The following is a 20952-nucleotide window of genomic DNA, read 5'->3' as shown; positions in this document are numbered from 1 at the left end:
CACCTGTCAGAGTGATCTTTAAATCTCATTCTTTCTTATGTTATTGGAACCTCTGGAGTTAACTCCTGGCCTGAAGACCAAGCTCCATCACCTTGAGCTCGCAGTAAACAAGATCTTAGAAGGCTCTAACTCTGCGGTCCTCCCCAGAGGACCCCATGGGGTGGTGAATGAGAAAGGAGAAAAGAGGCAAGTTTTTCATAGCTTTAGAATCTGTACCCAGAAAGAAACTTGGTGGAGTCACTTGCCTGAAGGCGTAGGTCTTGGCAGGCAGAGCAGACAATTGGGGCAGTTACAATTGTCCAAGGGACTACAAGGAAAAGCGAAACCGACTTTTGTTTTTCGGCTGGGAGGGGCACACAAGTCATCAGAGTTAACAGCATCACAGGGCACAAGAACGTGGCCCCAGATACTCAAATGCGGCCCCAAATGTGGCTCACTCTGTTAGATGCTCTTTGGAAAGTCCAGCGAGCATGGGCAACTCTAAAGTGAGATTTTTATATCAATTACCATCTTTGACCAAAAAAAAAAAAATAATAATTTTTATATTTTTTAAAGTCTCCAAAGGTAAGGAGAAGGCTCTATTATGTGTTAAATTCTCGTTATGTGCCAGCTGGTCCTGCGTCCTGTGCTGTGCCTGGTGGGTCTCATTTTAATCCTCTTGATGACAACACGAGGGAGTCCTGTTCTCTCTGACTCACCCCTGAGGAGTCGAGGCCGAGAGACCAGCAGACCGGTCTAAAGTCCCATAGGCTTTGCGTTGCGCAGCTGGGATTTAAATCAAGACCTGTTTGGCTCCAAAAATGATTAATCTTAGCATTTCCATGAATAGTCATTTGATAAGAAAGTTTTAATGGCTTTAGTAAAAATGAATACAAAATAACTTAACAATCTTAAACCTCTGTATCTGACCAAATCAGGATGGTTTTCCTGACTCTCTCTGAGATTTTTAACGAGATTCAGGGAACAGAAAGACCCGCAGTCTCCACCTGTGGTTTAGGAAGGGCGTTAGTGCTGCAGACAGCCTTTGAGCAGCAGCGTCCTGGGGCCCACGGGCTGTGTTTTGGGTTCCGTGGATCTTGCTGAAGCCTCTGCGCTGCTGGGCGTTTTCTTCAGTTGCTCTTCTGGAGAAGAGCTGGGGAAGGAGGACTGAGTGACTGAGTGACGTTTACCAGAGGCGTTCAGGCTTTTCTAGAGGGCAGTCCTGTAGCCCAGGCTGTAGAGAGAGCCAGCGGAGGACCGTGCTCCTGAGCTCTGGGTGCTGGGGGTGGGAGCCGTCCTGCAGCTGGGGCTGACCTGCACGTGTCGGGGTGAGGTTCTGGGACCAGCTCTGAGTGAATCAGGAGCTCTTTTCGGCGTCCCAGCTTCTGTGCTGCTTTTTTCCCTTGTTTTCACTAGATGCATTTAAGATTTTTGTGTCACTCTTTGAATAGGTTCTACAGCCCAATACACTTATGTCTGTGTGTCTGTATGTGTGGCTATGTATGAACAGTACAAAGGCTCCCTCCCCACGCTGTATCCATCGGCCCCATCGCCACCTTCAGATCACCGGTCTCCTTCTGGAATTTCTGCATGCGCACACCAGCAAACGTGAATATGCATGCCCACCTCCCTGCACAGCCTCACCCGGACCACCACCTTCCACCCGCTCACCTCTCCCGTCCTCCGAGCTCCACTGCTCGTGTCAGGCTTCCTGCACGGCGCCTTCCTGCCTGTGCGACCCACTCAGACCTTTCCCTGCCATGGCTGTGATGCTCACACAAACACTCGCCGCCCCCCAGCTTTTGACGCTGGGACGCCTAGTAAGTTAACTTAGTCTCCATAATTTGCCCGTGTTGTTTTCCCACCGAGTCAGGCTCTGTGTGTTACCCATGCTGCTAGCATAGTGCTTGGCACACACTTATTTTGAGTTGAGAACTTACTTTAAAACCGTCTTTCAAATTTTTGTGCCCTGGCAGCTCATAGCCAGAGAACAGAGAAGTTAAGACTTTAAGGCTCCACCACTCTATAAGGCCACTGGGTGGGGTCCGTGTTCCCTCTCCCTGGGCCTGGACACGTCCTTCCTCACTTCTCACACTCAGCACCGTGTCCTTGCCCAAGTACAGACTCTCCTCCACGGCCCCTCCTCCCAAGGGGGCCCAGGATCACTGCCCAGCTATGCGCCTGTAGCTCTTTGTTCTTATTTCGACAATGGCAATTATTCTACAATTATTCTACGATTATTCACATGAAAAGCCTGCAGATGGATCTGAGTTCCTTAGGGTGAGACCTGCCCTGAGCATGTCTAAGTCTGGCCCCTGCAGACAACCTGGCCCACAGCAACTGTATTTGCATAATGAAGGCAAGGAGTGTGGCTTACACAGACACGAAAGCTCTCATTAAAATTTATTAGACACTGAGGATTCCATAGGAAACATACCTGGGGTCATTAACAAGGTGAAGAATAGGATGTTTTTTTTTTAAGATGTCTTAAGTTGCTCTGAGGCAGTGACAGGGCAATTTGCTGCTGAGCAAAAACCTCCTCTGCCAGAGATTCAGGCTCCACTGAGAAGTCAGGGCGGCTTTGGAACCGTCTACCCCATTACCCTGGTCCATGCCCTCCTCCTCTTCCGCCGCCTAAGCGGGGTCCCAAAGGCAGGGTGAGGCGCCCGTGTCCCTGCTCCCACAGCTCCCTGTGTGTGTCCTGTCGTGAGCTAGTGTGAAGTGTTGTCTCAGCGTGCTGTGTCCTCAGCCCCGGGGCTCCAGGAGGCTCCACTCTGACTTAGGCCTGCAACAAGGCCCAGCACATAAGGGTTCAGTACCGCTTGATCCAGGCACGAATGTGTGAGCAGAGCCTGTGACCACCGCTTCACTCCCACTCCGGGGATGGGGGGGAGAGGGGATATGAGGGGTGCTCCTCCTTCTGATCTGCTCAAGGCTATACTCTCAGCATCCCTTTGTACCCCTTTCCCATTCCTATCCCTTTTGGGCTTTTTGCATGTGTGTGTGTGTGTTTACAAGTGTGTGCACATGTATGTGTGTATGTGTGTGCATGAGTGTGTGTGTGTAAGTGAAGAATGGGGACAGTTATCTGAAGGCAGCTTAGATAAACTGAAATATGAAGAAGAGTTGTTTAATCGAAAGCCTGGGCCTTCTTTCTAGGTAACATGTGCCCCCGACAGAGCCAGCCAAGGGAAGGTGTGAGCCCCTCACGATGGTGGTGACTGCACGCTTCCGGGGTCAAACACTTTGCAGGAGTATGTGATACTCAGTATACTTTTAGTTATTGTTCACGCTGCACCCCATGTTGCTGCCTAGGAAGGTGGAGGACGACTGAGCTAGTGGCCGAGAAAGGCACAGAAAGTGTGTGTGCATCTCCCAGAACTGTAACGTCACACGTGTGGGTGGTGGAGTTGCTTAAACACCTATGCCTCAGGTGCAGGAAGCTGCTGCATGCCCACGTCTTTGTGGCACTAAAACCCCCACACTCTTACACCTAGAAAAGCTCATCAGGTGAACGGGCGAACGCCAGAAGCAATAATAGAAGCATGAGTTGTTTCACCCCTAATTCTATTAGGAAAAAATTGGCTGTAGTCCTTGAATAGAGCTCAGTGACAATTTGAAGAGTACTAGAGAAGCTAATAAATTCATTAATAGGGAAGATTGTTTTAGCTAGATGAAAAGGTAATAGTTTAATTAGAAAAATAATAAACTCCGTTAGGAAGGATGAAAACCCATAATTAAAAAGAGGAGCTATTAGGAGGAATTCCGAATAGTACCTCTTCTCAGACTTGTTCCTAGCTGCTCTATTCATGGTCCAAAAGCACTCAACAAGCTGAGGAATTAGTGGAAAATGTACTTACCTTTGGCTCTGAAGCTGGAAGCTTCTGGGCAAAATGAACGAGAAGGAATGAGCTCTGAGCGAAAAGCAAGCAAGCGGACCTTGGCCCAGGAAGGGCCGGAACACATGCATCACCGGAGACAGTTAGATTGTTATCATTACCTTGAGTAAATGTCATCCCACATGAACTGCGCATTTCTGGTAATGTGAAGTTCGAGAAATGGAAAGACACAGGCAGATGAAGATGTAATTTCCATGAGCTCAGCTAGTCAAGGTTGCTTCCATTGTTTACAACAATATTTCCAGCAGATTATGGAATTGTCATCTTGCTCTTTTTAAATGCCACGTTAGAGTTGCATTTAGTTCTAAAAGGAACAAAGGAATTAAATAAATCGGGTTTTTGAGGAAACGGTTTTGGAAGAATTTGTTTTAAAACTTCTAGCAAACTTCTCGAGATCTCTTGCAAACATTTGGCTCGTTAGTCTCATTAAGAAGCCACAAGCCCCATTATCCATATTTCACAAGACTAAACAATGAGAGCGAGAGAACTGTGTGCTCAAGTGCACATATGACGCATGGGTCCAGACACGAAAAAACCCTGTGTTCCGCCAATGCTTCTCTGTTCAAACCTTCACAGAAACCGCCGTAGATAAGAGCCATCATTCAAAGCAGACTTCTTCTGTGTTAGGGTGCAATGCTGTGTGCTTTCTGCCTGCCAGGGCCTGCAGGGAAGGGCTACTGTTGGTGTCAGTCACAGCAACAGGAATGTTGAAGTGTGGATTTGGGCCAAGTTTCCGGATGGTCCTGCGTTTTTGGGGCTGGGGCCAAACCAGTGGCTGTTTCTGAAATGTGAGCTTCCACCCCAAGCCAAAAAGTGTTCACACGTGGGTGGTCTGGAGAAGACCGAAGTGAGAGGCCTGAGTTGAATTTGCCAGGCAGGTAAACACAATTTTATAAAGTGGCTTTCCCTGGCCTGTCACTGAGGCAAAGCGTGTTGTCCCCAGGAACTCACGGACCCTCGGTCATCCCAGACTTTGGCGGTTTCTGAGTAGCTGTCTGCCCCCGCACCATGCCCTGCAGCTCAAACCTGGCATCCCACAGACTTCTTTCCCCTCCTGAGTCATGTAGTTGAGATAACAGAGAAAAGCAAGGCATTGCCTCCAGAAAGCTACTGTATTATCTGGAAAAGCAGAGACAACTTGTCCTTAGCGCTTGTACTTGTACTTGCAGAAGCAGAGGTCGTTTGTCAGAGATCTGTGGATCTGATTAGCTGATTGGGAAAGCCCATCCGGTGGCCAGCCCCAGGGAGTGGGACATCAGGCAGGCTGCCGACGGTGGGAGCAGTGTCTGGAGGAGGCGAGCCTTGGCCAGTCCTCGGTGTGGGACCTGGGCCACTCTGACGGGGAGGGACCGAGAGACTTCCAGCAGGAGGAAGGTGGCCTAGGGGTTGGCTAAGCCCTGCAAAGAGAGTAGCTATTGCTATTTTAGTTCTTCCATTCTGGGGACTCATCTCTCTCCAATTTTTAGAAAAAAGGGGGCAAAAGTCTCTTAGAAGGAGCAGAGTAGAAATGACAAAGGGTTTAGAGCCAGAAGACATGGGGTCAGAGTTCGGACGGCCAGGCCTCCAGGACTCCATCGCCTCGTGTAAAGTGGGCTGTTGTGAGAATTCAGTCCAGGTTTGTAAGAGTGCTCAGGGAAATGTAAAACCATATACCAATCCCTGTGGTTTTTATTATGAACCCCTCCAAACACTCTTGAAATAGTGGCTTTTAAAAGAAATATCTTTGCTCTAGGGAAACCCATTCAGCTGGTGATCATTGGAAAGCAAACTTGTAAGTGGAGATACTGGTAGATGAACTCCGATGACCACGTTACAACTGTGCCACCATTCCTTCACCAACCCAGCCTCTCTCTCATCCCAAGAGACAGGACGGAAAAGGGGAATTTTGGGGAGCATTCAAAGGGCTTCTGTATGCACCCTGTTTTCTCTTCTCACACAATCGTATACAACTCAGTCACTTTCACAAATGCAACTTCCTACGCAGTGCTTGTCTCTCTCATGGAAAAGCTGAAGAGCAGAGGGTGAGAGGTTGGCGGGGACTTGGGAGGCAGAGCGAGGGGGAAGGAGTTGGAATGGGGAAACAGAAAGGGACACAGGAAGAAGAGACAGGGCCAGGGATCTGACTTTTGTGTTTGCAGGACTGCCCCATTCTGACACAGAACATGCTGGGGTTGAAAGGTAACTCACACATGTCTGTGCTGAAATCTGCAGTTGAAGCAATGGCAGTAATCCACACTGGGTTCCCTACGTGCCAACCATGATGAAAGTTCTCAGTGCTTTACATACCTCAACACTTAATCTTCTCAGCACATGCGTGAAGTCACCTTACAGACCCCAATTACAGATGGGTATCTGAGAAGTTCAGTAGCTCTGCAGAGCTCAAGACTTTCCTGTAAGAACGATGAGGAGTCAAGACTAGGATGACACGACCTGATTCAGGCTTTAAAGGATCCTTTCCGTGGCGAATGGGTTGTAGGGGCCAGAGGGGAGATGGGACAGTGGTAGAGGTGGGTGCCTGGTGGGAGCTGCTTGAGGAGGAAATGGGAAGTGAGGACAGGAGACAGCAAGCATGGACAAGCTTTTATAAAACATTTAAATTTAAATTTTAAATAAATATTGTATATATTTAAGGTGTGTATGATGTTTTGTGTGTATCCTTACAGTGAACTACTGACTGCAGCCAATCAACTGAACTTATCCTTTCTGTGTGTGGTGAGAACACTTAAGATCTGCTCTCTTTGCACATTTCCTTCTTGTTTTTTCTTTTCTCTTTTTAATATCTTTTAACCTGTTTTTTTCTTTTTTTTTTATTATACTTTATGTTCTAGGACACATGTACACAACATGCAGGTTTGTTACATATGTATACATGAGCCATGTTGGTGTGTAACACCCATTAACTTGTCATTTACATTAGGTATATCTCCTAATACTATCCCTCCCCTCTCCTCCCACCCCACAACAGGCCCTGATGTGTGATGTTTCCCTTCCTGTGTCCAAGTGATCTCATTGTTCAATTCCCACCTATGAGTGAAAACATATGGTATTTGGTTTTCTGTTCCTGCAATAGTTTGCTGAGAATGATGGTTTCCAGCTGCATCCATGTCCCTACAAAGGACACAAACTCATCCTTTTTTATGGCTGCATAATATTCCATGGTGTATATGTGCCACATTTTCTTAATCCAGTCTATCATTGATGGACATTTGGGTTGATTCCAAGTCTTTGCTATCGTGAATAGTGCCGCAATAAACATACGTGTGCATGTATCTTTATAGTAGCATGATTTATAATCCTTTGGGTATGTACACAGTAATGGGATGGCTGGGTCAAATGGTATTTCTAGTTCTACATCCTTGAGGAATTGCCACACTGTTTTCCACATCTTTTTTTGAGATGGAGTCTCACTCTTTTGCCCAGGCTGGAGTACAGTGGCGCCATCTTGGCTCGCTGCAACCTCTGCCTCCAAGGTTCAAGCAATTCTCCTGCCTCAGCCTCCCCATTAGCTGGGACTACAGGCGCTTGCCACCATGCCTGGCTTAGTTTTTGTATTTTAGTAGAGACAGGATTTCACTGTGTTGCCCAGGCTGATCTTGAACTCCTGAGCTTAGGCAATCTACTCGCCTTGGCCTCCAAAAGTGCTGGGATTACAGGCATGAGCCACCATCCCCAGCCCTTCTCTTTGCACATTTCAAGCATACAACACAGGATTAGCTACAGTCACCGTGCTGTACCTTGGGCCTGCAGAACTTACTCCTCCTGCACCGCGGAAACTTCATGGCCTTTGACCAGCATTGCCCCAAGTCCCCACCCCAGGCCCTGGCAGCCACCCTTCTCCTCTCTTCCTAAGGATTCGACTTTTAAATTATTCTACATAGAAGTGAGATCAAGACATGGCGAGGGCTTTCAGAAGTTTTGATGTGAGAAGGTGTGGAGCAAGAGTGCATAGGGAGTAACAGGGGCCTGCCTTTTTCGAAGAGACCTCCTGGGTAGGTAACTTGTGTGTGGATGGGAGAATCCAGCAGAAAGCACAGGCTCGGTCAGCAGGTCACAGTGCGGCAGAGATGGACACATGTTCCTGAGCAGGCAGGGGGCGAATCCTGAGCACTACAGGAGGGGGTGACCTTGGCCAGAATGGCGAGACAACAGGCACAGCTGTAGGGAGGCCATGGCCTAGTGGAGGGGAGACGAGGGCCTGCCTCTTGATTGCATAATTTCTCACAGAAGTATGAGGCAATCTTATTTCAGTCTGATATGTAAACAACTGGGTAACTGCTCCACCATCTGAGCCACTCCAGTGAATTAGGAGAGTTATTTGAACATGAGCATGACCGACAGGGCTCACTGAAGCCACACAACCTAAAGAGGACCAGCCAAGGACACAAATGTAGCTCCCACCCATAAAGCCAAAGGAAGCACATTTCCAGTTTAAATTTCCCATCTGGACCCGCTTTTCAGCCTTCAAGGAAATATTTTGAAATCTGTTTGTAGAACACGTCCACTTGCACAGAAAGCCCCACAGTGACGACTGGCACAGAGCTGGTGCTCAGTAAGACTCTCCTTCTGCTCCTGACTTCTTTTGCTTTTTGAGACACAGTCTCACTGAGTCACCCAGGCTGTAATACAGTAGTGTGAACTTGGCTCACTACAGCCTCGACCTCTCAGGCTCCAGCAATCCTCCTGCCTCAGCCTCCCGAGTAGCTGAGACTACATGGAAGTGCCACCATGCCCAGCTAATTTTTGTATTTTTTGTAGTGATGGGGTTTTGCCATGTTGCCCAGGCTGGTCTTGAACTCCTGAACTCAAGTGACCCACCCGCCTTGACCTCCCAAAGTGCTGGGATTACAGGTGTGAGCCACTGTACTTGGCCCCTGTTCCTGACTTCCTGTCAGCCCTCTGTTAATTTCCAAATGCATTTGCCTCTTCATCCTCACACCAATCTCATGCATTGCATAAAGGATAATGAAGATTTGTCCATTCGTTTCCTCACTTATTTAGCTCCCATTTGATGAGTATGTACTGTGAGCCTGGCACCATGCGGGTGCTGGGGATGCAGGTGTGTATGACACAGCCTCTGACTTAGAAAAGTTCAGTATCTAGTTGGGAAGAAGGACAACATAGGTGTAAGTGTGCCACACAAGTAATAAGGGCTAGATCCAAAGTCTATCTGAAGTATTTGGGAACTCTGATGTAAAAGTACCTATTCCTCCTTTAGGTAAGCATAAGGATGTCGTCCCATGTTGTTTAAGTTGCATTGTGAGGGGTAAATAGAATTTTGCTAAGCAGATATGGTTGGGAAGAGGATCGCAGGAGGTGCAGGAAAGCAATTATGAAAGCATGTGTGAGAGGGTCTAGGTGAAGGGGTGGCCAGTCCCTCCACACCTGTGGGCATTTCTCGTCAGGTGGGAAGAGAGACTGAGAAAAGAAAGAGACACAGAGACAAAGTATAAAGAAAGAAAAGTGGGCCCAGGGGACTGGTGCTCAGCATACGGAGGACCCACACTGGCACTGGTCTCTGAGTTTCCTTGGTATTTATTGATCATTATCTCTAGCATCTTGGAGAGGGGGATGTGGTAGGACAGTAGGGTAATAGTGGGGAGAGGGTCAGCAGGAAGACATGTAAACAAAGGTCTCTGTGTCATAAACAAGGTTAAGAAAAGGTGCTGTGCTTTTATGTGCACAGTACACAAACATGTTGGTGCATTAGAGAGCAGTATTGCCGCCAGCATGTCTCACCTCCAGCATTAAGGCAGTTTTCTCCTATCTCAGTAAATAGCACATACAATCGGGTTTTACACTGAGGCATTCCATTGCTCAGGGACGAGCAGGAGACAGATGCCTTCCTCTTATCACAACTGCAAAGAGGCCTTCCTCTTTTACTAATCCTCCTGAGCACAGACCCTTTATGGATGTTGGACTGGGGGACGATCAGGTCTTTCCCTTCCCATGAGGCCATATCCCAGGCTCGCACATGGGGAGAAACCATGGACAATACCTGGCTTTCCTAGGCAGAGGTCCCTGCGGCCTTCCACAGTGCATTGTGTCCCTGGGTACTTGAGATTAGAGAATGGTGATGACTTTTAACAAGCATACTGCCTTCAAGCACTTTTTTAACAAAGCACATCCTGCATAGCCCTAAATCCATTAAACCTTGAGTCAACACAGCACATGTCTCTGCAAGCACAGGTTCAGGGCTAGGGTTACAGATTTTTTTTTTTTTTTTTGAGACGGAGTCTTGCTCTGTCGCCCAGGCTGGAGTGCAGTGGCTGGATCTCAGCTCACTGCAAGCTCCGCTTCCCGGGTTCACGCCATTCTCCTGCCGCAGCCTCCCGAGTAGCTGGGACTACAGGCGCCCGCCACCTCACCCGGCTAGTTTTCTGTATTTTTTAGTAGAGACGAGGTTTCACCGTGTTAGTCAGGATGGTCTCGATCTCCTGACCTTGTGATCCGCCCGTCTCGGCCTCCCAAAGTGCTGGGATTACAGGCTTGAGCCACCGCGCCCGGCCCTAGGCTTACAGATTAACAGCATCTCAAGGCAGAAGAATTTTTCTTAGTACAGAACAAAATGGAGTCTCTCATGTCTACTTCTTTCTACATAGACACAGTAACAGTTTGTTCTCTCTTTCTTTTCCCCACACTAGGAGGAGTGGAGAGTGAATGGGGAAGGGTGAGGGAAAGGACGCACCAGTCATGGTGGTTCACAATATGGACTGTGGGGCCAGACTGCCTGGGTGTGGATTTTGGATCTGCAGCTGATTTTGAACCAGTTACCTCACTTTTCCATGCCTTTTCTTTTCAGTTTCCTTCTCTCTAAAAGAAGATTAATACCTCCTAGCTGTGGCAGAGACACTACTCACCAAACATCACACGTGATCGTCCAAGTTTCTCAGTTTTTCTTATAGTTGGGGGAATGACCATGTGACTAGTTCTGGCCTTAATGGACTGTGTGTGGAGCGTCAACTCCAAGCTGAGCTGGTAAAGTGCCTGCGTGACTCACCTGTCACTTTTGTTTTTCCTTGTGTGGGTGCTTGGAGGCCATGTGTTTCGTGTGATAAAACTACTGGAGCTTCTCTCAGCCTGGGTCCCTGAGTGACAATGTGGAGCAGAGCTCTCTTGGATCCACATTGCACACATCATGAAAAATAAATCTTTGTGTGGTAAGCTATCGATATTTTAGGGTCAGTTTGTTACTGCAACTTAGTTTGCCCTATCCTAACCAGTACATTACCAGTTAGTGCCGTACAAGAATCAAATGAGTTAACTTGTAAAGCATTTAGAACAACACCTGGAATGTAGTGAGTGCTACACAAGAGCTTGTTAAACTAAATACAAGTATAGAGGGTGGGGAGTGCTGAGGACATGGCAAGAGTTAAGCCAGCACAATTTGGATCATAAAAAAATCTTGTATACATATAAAGGAACTTAATTTTTAAATAGAGGAGTATATTAGAAGTAGGTAAGTACTTTGTCAATGTGGACAGAGAGAGTAAAGGCAGTGCCTGGCACATACAAATGCTTGGTGATGACTGCCCTGGTTGTTTCACTGTTGTCTTGTATTTGCAGGAGTTCCCTGACTGCTGGGTAGGGGCAGAGCGGAGAGCGACTTTGAGAGTGCAAGTTACTCATCGAAGGAGAGGTGGGGACACCAGCCACAACCTAAAGCTGAAGGCTGTTACAAGAATTGTGTTTGTTAGTTTATTAATTTGGGGAGGTGGTGGTGGCTATTTATGAAACAGGGTTTGTGCCGTAGCCCTACTGTGTGCAGATCACCGCCACTGGGGCTGGAGAAGCTCTAAAACGAAGACTGTGTGAGACCAGGTCATGGAGTCATTGTTAGAGCCTGGGGAGAGCTGAAAGCTACACTGGAAATATTCTGTCTGTATCTCTCTCCTTGCTTCGCCAATGAAGAAACTGTCCCCAGAAAGGCTGGCTTGCCTTCCTGCCCAGCGGCTGCTCTGTGGGGATGAAGGGCTGAGGCTGCCTCTCCTTGCCTGTGCCTGCTGTCTGCACAATAGCAAGCACTTTCTCTCTGCCTTCTCTGCTTCAAGTAACCCTTAGTTCTTCTGGCTTCTATATTTTCATCCCAATAATCACTTATTGTTTTATCTTCCTGAACTTTTCTAGTATTCCCACATCCCTCCCAGATTGGAGCTTGGTTAGACACAGAGACAGTCAACGTCCTGCAGTGTATGGTTCACTCAGACTGGATTATTTGAGACAAGTTTAATAAAAGGGTCATTTACAAAGATGTAAGCAGAGTAGAGCAAGCCATACCGCAGAGCACAGAATCTGGGCACAGTCATGCCTCTCAGCTGCCCTGGGTCTGAGGCACGTATCCAGCCTGTGGTGACCTGCAGGGGAGAGCTGGGAGAATACCCTGTCTCCCCTCTCTCCTGTTCGACTCATGGGCTTAATCCAACTAGAAGCCAGAGGGCAAGGAAGTTACTGATATATCCTTTGTACTCAGCCTCCTGAGCACAAAGAGCTGTGGGGAGAGGCTGAGCAGGGGATCTGTAGAGGCAAACGGTAGATTTCTGCACCATTAAATACAATGTGTGGAGGCCATTGTTAGGACTGAGCTTCTGAACCTGGCCACAACAGATCAGAGGAAACCAGAATGGAGTCACCTGTGCCAGGTGCCACATAGCCCAACTGAGCCTAGAAATGGGCCCGTTTCCCAAAAAGAAATGGGAGATTCAGAGCAACCAGTCCTAAGGGGCCCAGTCAACCTAAGTCAGTGACTCTCTAAGGAAAGTAACTCTGAAACAACCCCTCTGCTTTTTGTTCCCTCTTTCTGCTTCTTCAGCTTCTTCTGCCTGTAAAGCCTGCCTCCTCTGCCCAGCTATCCATGCCCCTTTCATAGATGGGTTGCCGCCCAACTCATGAATCATTCATAAAAGCCAATTCGGTCTTTCAACACAATTTGTTGAAATGTTTTCTTTGACAGCACAGCTGAACACAGTCCATAAAAGCTGGCTCAGAGAGGCGTTTGCAGAGATGGCAGTGTGTTTGCCACCTGGCAGGTGCCATTAGCCTGGGCCTGCCAGCACTGTGTTTGGAGTCTCAGCTGTGGTCCCAGGTTCCAACTAGTGCTTATGCAGAGCCCAGCTTTCCCAGGGACTGGGCCCCTGTGTCACTGAGCAGTGGCTCTGGTTACACAGGAACAGAACGGCTCTGCGACAGGAATGGCCCTGCAATCCTCCAGGCTTAACCTCATGGCAGCGCTGCGGCTGTGTGCTCTTGAAAGACATGTGTAGAGCAGGGTTTTCAAACCTCAGTGGCACAGAACCCCAGAATGCTCCTGTCACTCTTGGCCAAGTCGTCTAAGATGCTTCCCTTGCACTGCTGTTTCCGCTGGGGAGATGCTACAGCTACTTGTGATCATTTAAATGGAAAAGGAGTCAGTTTCCAAAACCTTTAGAAACAAAAAGAACTGAGAGTAAATTCTCCAGTTTGGGGCTGACCGTTCCGTCAATTCCTTTTGGTTTTAGAGCCTCCTGGAAAAGGAAAAGGAAAGCATTTAGCTTTGTTTCCGTCTGTATGCACAGGACGGATTGTGATTTCTTTTAATCAAAAACCTCTAGCAAATCCCAGGCTCTTAGAACTGGAAGGTACCTAGAGGCCCGTGGGTTTAAACACTTCGATGTGCAGAGACGGAAACCGAGAACCCCCCAGAGGTGTAACAACACTCTCAGCGTCACCCTGGGAGGCTGTCTTATACCGGACACGGTTTGTTCGTGCCCCACATTTCCCTTGTGTTCCCTTTGACATAGAAATGAAATAACTCGAGTTTCCTTTCTGTGATGCTGTGGGGGTTTAGCTCCTTCCCCCAGTTGCTGCTGCAATTTCATAACCCATGTCCGGTGGCTGCTGCCAGCCTCTGCGTGTGGGAGCTGCTGCCCCTGGCGTCTTGCCTTTGCCTTGGACCATGCCTGGAGGCTGTTCCCACGCCTCTTTGCTGGGAGTACACGTTGAGCCTCCCCTTTAGTCTCCTAGCACAGAGGGCTCAGGGAGATGATGACAGTCTCCAGGCACAGAGACCGGCTCATGGCCACACTGCACTGCAGGTTCACTCAACATCCGCTAAAAGTTTGGGTGCTGGCAATTTAACAATTCACAGAACTGTCACTGCCCTACGACCTTCCACTTTAGGGCCAGTCCTCTTTATCCACAAGGTGCTTTCTCTGTCCTTCTCCTGCCTGACCCCACCTTGAGAGGCACCTGGGTCCCCAGAGCAGTGTCTTTTCTTTTAAACAAATAAATCTGTCCAAGAAAAGTACTTCTTTACTTGATTTTCTTGAGCAGTGATTTTCACAGTGTGGTCAGCAGACAAGCAGCCAGAGGATCGCCTGCACATGTATAGGACAGCAGCAGACCGTGGGTCAGAACTGGGATGTGGGTAAGGGACCGCCCTCCAGGGGCTTCCGAGGCCCGGCAGTCTGAGAATCTCTGTTGCACAGCAATTAAACTCCTGCCTGTCTCGATGTTCCATCTCTTGTAGGCCCATGCATCTCTGCATAAGCAAGAGGCCCAATAAAGTGCTTTCCCAAACAAAAGAAAGTTACTCCCAGTAAGTTCAAGGAAAAAAAAAATAATCTAAGATTTATGACTTTTTGAAGACATAGTTTTTTAAAAAATGGATCATGGTGTAGATATCAAATTTATAGTATTTAGACTCCATTGAACGTAATAAGTGATGTAACAGCTTAAAAGAAACATTTACAGTAGGCTGAGAATGACATCCTTTGCAGTTACTTAAGCCTATAATGAAAAGTGCTGGAAGTCACCTGGGAAGTGTACTCATTGAGGAGGGAGATTTCCTAAATCCTTTTGGTGGGGACCTGAGCACAAATATTTGAAGACTGCTGGTCTATCCCATCTAAGCTAGCTACACTCCTTGACGTAAACACCATTTGTGATATGGCTCCGTTACATCTCCAGGTTCCCTGGGAGCGGGGCTGGCACCTTCCCCCCCCTCTATGCACCCCGAAAAACCTGCAGGACCTGAATGCATGCGGGGCACTGGCTCATCTGTCAGTCTGTGCCCTGTGGCTGGCCTGAAACACCCTCTTGCAAGCGGTGTGGCGTCCTCCACCCATCCGCAGCCTCCGTCAGCTCCCAGGACTCTACCCGGCTCCCTGGAGAGGGAGGGGAGCGCTCCGCGGCTCTCTTGTGGGACTCCCCTTGCGCTCACCTCATGGTGGCGTGATGGCCTCCTGCAGAGCTTTTTCTGCTGGCGCGTGAGCTCCTCAGGGGCAGGCACCTCCGCCTCCCTCATTTTGCCCTCTCTCCCTTGCAGGTGTTTTTGTTTAAGTTATCTGGTAACTGGTTTCATTTCTCCTTGGGTAGCAGCTTTAACATTTTTTCTTGTTCCTTAAGACATCAGTATATGTCACTTTGTCACTATTCTATGTGTCTGTGCAAAGCATGTAATGCACATTGTCAGAATAGTCTACTTTGCTGAATGCTCATAGAAAGTTGGTGTGCACATTTTCCCCTCTGGGACAACGCACCTCGGGCTTGTGCTGCACCGTCCCTTCCCCTCTCTGAGCATATGCTGCTCCTTGGATCAGCTAGCGAGGCCCCCATGTGCCAGTGGAGCTAAGAGGACTCCAGAGACTTACAGCAGAAACGCAGAACTGCTCAGCCACCCACAGACGGAGTTCCACCCTTGGATGGAAACTCGGAGGAATCCACACACAGCTGTTGGCTGAATTTTTATTTGACTTTACCAGGCAAGTAAATTATGATTCAATGTCTTGCGTAGTGACTTCAGGTGAGAAAAGATGGTGAGATACCCCGCATTTGTTGGATGCTGTGCACCCCAGTTGTCACTAAATTCCAACTTCTGCTGCTTCTGTGGTTGGTTCATTGATGTTCACATCTTTCCTGCAGTGTACATGTTTTTTAAATGTATGTATACAATTATTGAACAATCTCAGATCACTGTGGATAACAGTGCCTAAGATCTTAAATAAATGCCATGTTTCTTCCACCATACAATAGATACAGAGGCATGCCCCATCGGGATGTTTGGGATTTGATATTATTACTTGTGTCCTAAAAAAATTGGATTCTAGGGCCGGGCGCGGTGGCTCACGCCTGTAATCCCAGCACTTTGGGAGGCCGAGACGGGAGGATTACGAGGTCAGGAGTTCGAGACCATCCTGGCTAACACGGTGAAACCCCGTCTCTACTAAAAATGCAAAAAACTAGCCGGGCGAGATGGCGGCGCCTGTGGTCCCAGCTACTCGGGAGGCTGAGGCAGGAGAATGGCGGGAACCCGGGGGGGAGCTTGCAGTGAGCCGAGATCCGGCCACTGCACTCCAGCCTGGGCGACAGAGCGAGACTCCCATACAAATATACATGTGAATTTAAGTGTATTAATTTAAATACTGATATATAAAAATATTATTGTATAAATTTAATGCATGCTAATAAATTTATACCTGTAAATTTATGTGTATATTAATTTAAATATTGATACCATGTAATATTAAATTTACATATATAGACATATATTTATATGTAAATTTAAATTTAAAAATAAAAATATAATATTTAATTTAAATATATATAAATCCTATGACATCAGATTATTTATTTCCAAATATCACTGAGAGTTCTACTAATAGTTTATTGAAATATCTGTTTAGAGAATATCTTAAATGTGTAGAAAATGAGCATGAACTTCTTATCAAAAAAAATCACTGAATTTTACAAAATAGTCTGCGCCCAACATTTTCTGAACCATTTGTCTTTAAAATTTGAAAGTGACATCTAACACAAAATCTCAATGTTTTGAAAAGCAATTCAAAGTTCAAAAAGTGCTGTTCTAGCTGAAAAAAAGTGGCAGGTGAAGCCTAAAGTGAATTTCTCTAGTCTGTAATTTCCCAATGCCTCTCAAAGCCCTTAGAATACCTCCAAGAAATCAATATGGAAATGGTCAGAGATAGCTTCAGAATTAAATAACAAATTTGTTCAGTCCTTCAAATTATTTAATTAAAATCCATAAGCCAAAATTTGAAAATTTTCATTCAATATCATACGTGGCCAGTTGTATAATGAGGAAATAATTTTTATCACCATTAGGAAATACTTATTCGAAATTCCCAGATGCACTCTTTCTGCTTGATACTATATCGCAGTATTCTAGAATATTATTTAGGGTATAAAGAAGGATGTTTACTTGTTAAGATTTATTTTTCTGCTCAGTTTATTTAGTTATCAGAGTCCTCTTTGGGTTTAGAAATGATTTAAAGCATTTTCAAGAGTTTCTCAGTAGTTCTTTAAGTTTCTTTGCAAAACATTTTATGGTTTTAACAAAATGAAAAAGAAATCTGACAAGCAGGGTGTCCAGAGAGAAATCTCATTTTTTAATTAAAATCTGAGAAGCAGAGTGTCCAGAGAGAAATATCAGTTTTTATTATTTTAAATTATTGTGGTTACAGAATAGGTGTATATATTTATGGGATACATGTGATGTTTTGATACCAGCATATAATGTATAACAATAAAATCAGGGTAATTAGGATAGCTAACACCTCAAGAATTTATCATTTCTTTATGTTAGTGGCAATTCTACTCTTATAGTTGTTTTAAAATATACAATAAATTATTATTGATTATAGTCACCCTGTTGTGTTATCAAACACTATATTTATTCTATCTAATCAGATTTTTTAAATAGGCTAAAGATCTGACTGGAAATTTTTCAAAAGATATGCAGATGGACAATAGCTCTATGAAAAGAAAACGTTGAACATCATTAATCATCAAAGAAATGCAAATCAAAGCTACAAGGAGACATCATCTCATCTAGTTAAAATGGTCATACAGTCACTATGGTGAACACTATGGAGGTTCCTCAAAAAAGTAAAAATAGAACTACCATATAATGTGGCAACCCCACTGCTAGGTATATTTCCTAAATAAAGAAATCGTATGTCAAAGAGATATCTGCACTAGTCATAAGAGTGCAGCACTCTTTATTGCAGCACTATTCATAACAGCTAAGACTTGGAATTCACCTAAGTGCTCATCGCTGGAGAGAAGAATGAAGAAAATGTTATACATTATACCATGGAGTATTATTTAACTGCAAAATTAATGAAACCCTGTCATTTGCAACAACATGAAAGAAACAGAAAGAAATTATATTAAGTGAAATATACGTCAAGCATACGAAAAAAAAAAACACTTTCACGTTCTCACTCATCTGTGGGAGGTAAAAGTGAAAAAATTGAACTCATGGAGACTCTATTAGGCGGTTTCTTGCATAAAAAAAATCTGTGACTGGGTAACTAATAAGAAAGTAAATTCAATTTGCTCAGATTTCTGCAGGTTTTATAGGAAGCACAGTGCCAGTCTTTGCCTATGGAAAGATCTCAGGAAGTTTTTACTTAAGGTGGGAGCAGAAGGAGGAGCAAATACTTCACCTGGCAAAAGCAGGAACAAGAGAAAGAGTGAGTTGGGGGAGATGCCACATACTTAAACAATCAGATCTCTTGAGAAGTCGCTAACTATCATGAAGACAGTATCAAGCTATAAGTGATAGGCTCCCATGACCCAAACACATCCCACCAGGACCCATCTCCAACACTGGAGATTACAATTAAATATCGGATTTGAATGGAGACAAATATCCAAACAATATCAGAGATAGTACAGTGTTGGAATGATGGCTACTAGTGGCTAGGAAAGGTAGCAAGGGAGGAGATAAAGTGGTGATGGTTAATGAGAGTAGCATCACTTACATAAAATAAAACTAAAGTGTATTTTCTAACTTAAAAGTTTTTAAAAATTCTCACTCTTCCTCCCTTCTAGGTGTTCTGATTGAATATAAACAGTTGTAAGTTGCCTTTCATTCAGCACCACACTTACAAAAATGAACTAATTAATAAAACATGACTTATCAAAATTTGTGGGATGCAGTAAAAGCAGTGCTTAAGGGGAATACATAGCATTGAATTCACATGCTATAAAAGAAAAAAAAATCTAAAATCAATTATCTAGGCCTCCACTTTAGGAAATTAGAAAGAGAAGAGTAAGTTAAACTCAAAGTAAGTAGAAGAGAATAAATAATAAGAATTAAAGCAGAAATCAACTAAATCGAAAACAGAAAATCATACAGAAAACCAAGAAAACCAAAAGCTGGTTCTTAGGAAAGATCCATAAAATCACCGAGCCTGTAGTCAGGTTCACTAAGAAGAAAAGAGAGAAAAACAAATTACTAATATATAAAATGAAAACGGGCCATTTTGAATTATATAGACATGAAAATGATGACAAGTGGGAGAAATTATATTCAAATAATGCATCTGATAAAGAACTCAATAACTCAACAAGACATAAAACAAGACAAATAACCTTATTAAAAAGTTGGCAAAGAATATAAGCAGACATGTCTCAAAAGAAGACATAGAGCAGTCAGTCACCAAACATGAACAAATGCCCAACATCACTGAATATTAGAGAAATGCAAATTAAAACCACAATGATATATCATCTTACACTACTCAGAATAGCCATTATTAAAAAGTTAAGAAAAAACAGATACTTGTGAGAAACCAGAGAAAAGGAAACACTTATATATATTGGTAGGAATATAAATGACTACAATTTCTACGAAAAAAAGTGTGGATATTTCTCAAAGAAGTAAAAATAGAACTACCATTTGATTCAGCAATTCCACTACTGGGTATCTAACTCAGGAAAAGAAACCATTATATCAAAAGACATCTGCACTTACATGTTTATCTCATCACTATTCAAAATAGCAAAATCACAGAATCAACCTAAGTGTCTATTAACAGATGATTGGACAAGAAAATATGTGATACACACACACAAACACAATATACTACTATTTACCCATAACAAAGAATAACATTATGTCTTCTGCAGCAACATGGATGGCACTGGAGACCATTATCCTAAGTGAAATGCCTCAGAAACAGAAAATTAATAACTTCTCTTTTTCACCAAGAATTGATACACATGGACATACAGTATGGATTAATAGACACTGGAGACTCTAAAGTGTGGACGGGTGGAAGGGAAGGAAGAAATAAAATACTAGCTAATGGGTAGAATGTACACTGTTTGAGGGACATGGATGCAGCTGGAATCCATCATTCTTAGCAAACTATCACAAGAACAGAAAACCAAACACCGCATGTTCTCACTCATAGGTGGGAACTGAACAATGAGATCACTTGGACTCGGGAAGGGGAACATCACACACCGGGGCCTATCATGGGGAGGGGGGAGGGGGGAGGGATTGCATTGGGAGTTATACCTGATGTAAATGACGAGTTGATGGGTGCAGCACACCAACAAGGCACAAGTATACATATGTAACAAACCTGCACGTTATGCACATGTACCCTACAACTTACAGTATAATAATAATAAATAAATTTAAAAAAAAAAAAAAAAAAAAAAAAAAAAGAATGTACACTGTTTGAGTAATGGCTATATTAAAAGCCCAGACTTCACCACTATGCAATATATTCATATAACACAACTAAATTTGTAACTCTAAATCTATAAAAATAAGGAAGTTACAAAGAAATACTATGAACAATTACATACCCACAAAGCTGATAAACTATTTGAAACAGACCAATTTCTTAAAAGGCACACTCTGTCAAAACACATAAAAATAAATAGATAATCCAAATAGGCCTCTGTCTCTTACATAAATTAAATCAATACTTAATAGCCTTCTGAAAAAGGAAGCATCAGAACCAGATGTGTTCACTGGTGAATTCTACCAACATTTAAGAAAGAAACACCACCAATTCTCTTCAATCTCTCTTAGAAGAGAAACTTATAAGGAATACTTTCTAATTCATTCAGTGAAACCAGCACTACCCTAATACCAAATCCAGAAAAGTCATTACAAGAAAATACACTATTGACCAATATCTCTCATGAACATAGATGCAAAAGGCCTAAAAGAAAGGATAGTGGACAGAACCCTAGGGTTAGGGTTAGGGTTAGGGTTAGGGTCAGGGTCAGGGTCAGGGTCAGGGTTTAGGATCAGGGTCAGGGTCAGGGTTTAGGGTCA

Source organism: Papio anubis, chromosome 19, assembly GCF_008728515.1.
Source record: "Papio anubis isolate 15944 chromosome 19, Panubis1.0, whole genome shotgun sequence".
NCBI classification, from domain to species: domain Eukaryota; kingdom Metazoa; phylum Chordata; class Mammalia; order Primates; family Cercopithecidae; genus Papio; species Papio anubis.
This window is presented reverse-complemented; position numbering follows the sequence as displayed.